Here is a 1,087-nt window from a genome sequence, read left to right on the forward strand (position 1 = left end):
GGTAATTGGTCAATCCGTCAGGATACGTGAGCGGAATTCGGATTGCTCAGGTACAGCCGTTGGTGCGCACCACTATCTCATGTGCTTGCCTTCAGCGTCTTGTGCAAACTAGTTGGAGCTTCACATCGAATGGCCGATTCAGGATGCGTGAGCGGAATCCGGATTGCTCAGGTACAGCCGTTGGTGCGCACCACTATCTCATGTGCTTGCCTTCAGCGTCTTGTGCAAACTAGGTGGAGCTTCACATCGGATGCCCGATTTCGTTGACGTAAGATGGATGAAGAGGAAGTGAGGTTGATGTATACCCGATGCATCGAACCTACGACCATCTGCTCCGTAGGCAGACATTCTATCCAGCTGAACTAATCGGACGATGAAGCTAGTCACTTTGATTGATATTAAAGTTGAATACTCTTCCGAAATGGTTTAGGCGGTAATTGGTCAATCCGTCAGGATACGTGAGCGGAATTCGGATTGCTCAGGTACAGCCGTTGGTGCGCACCACTATCTCATGTGCTTGCCTTCAGCGTCTTGTGCAAACTAGTTGGAGCTTCACATCGGATGCCCGATTTCGTTGACGTAGGATAGATGAAGAGGAAATGAGATTGATGTATACCCGATGCAGGATTCGAACCTACGACCATCTGCTCCGTAGCTAGACATTCTATCCAGCTGAACTAATCGGGCGATGAAGCTAGTCACTTTGATTGATATTAAAGTTGAATACTCTTCCGAAATGGTTTAGGCGGTAATTGGTCAATCCGTCAGGATCTGTGAGCGGAATTCGGATTGCTCAGGTACAGCCGTTGGTGCGCACCACTATCTCATGTGCTTGCCTTCAGCGTCTTGTGCAAACTAGTTGGAGCTTCACATCGGATGCCCGATTTCGTTGACGTAGGATGGATGAAGAGGAAGTGAGATTAATGTATACCCGATGCAGGATTCGAACCTACGACCATCTGCTCCGTAGGCAGACATTCTATCCAGCTGAACTAATCGGGCGATGAAGCTAGTCACTTTGATCGATATTAAAGTTGAATACTCTTCCGAAATGGTTTAGGCGGTAATTGGTCAATCCGTCAGGATA

At 47.9% G+C, this 1,087-nt stretch overlaps 2 non-coding genes across 2 annotated transcripts; both read right to left on the reverse strand.

Annotated features, from left to right (window-relative positions):
- Window positions 1–613: 613 nt before the first annotated feature.
- On the reverse strand, window positions 614–687 carry Pmar_PMAR025818. The gene has a single exon. It is a non-coding gene; the product is annotated as a tRNA-Arg (tRNA).
- A 241-nt stretch (window positions 688–928) lies between these two features.
- On the reverse strand, window positions 929–1,002 carry Pmar_PMAR025819. Its single transcript has one exon. It is a non-coding gene; the product is annotated as a tRNA-Arg (tRNA).
- Between the last annotated feature and the right edge of the window lie 85 nt (window positions 1,003–1,087).

Source organism: Perkinsus marinus (assembly GCF_000006405.1).
Source record: "Perkinsus marinus ATCC 50983 genomic scaffold scf_1104296976182, whole genome shotgun sequence".
NCBI classification, from domain to species: Eukaryota; Perkinsozoa; order Perkinsida; family Perkinsidae; genus Perkinsus; species Perkinsus marinus.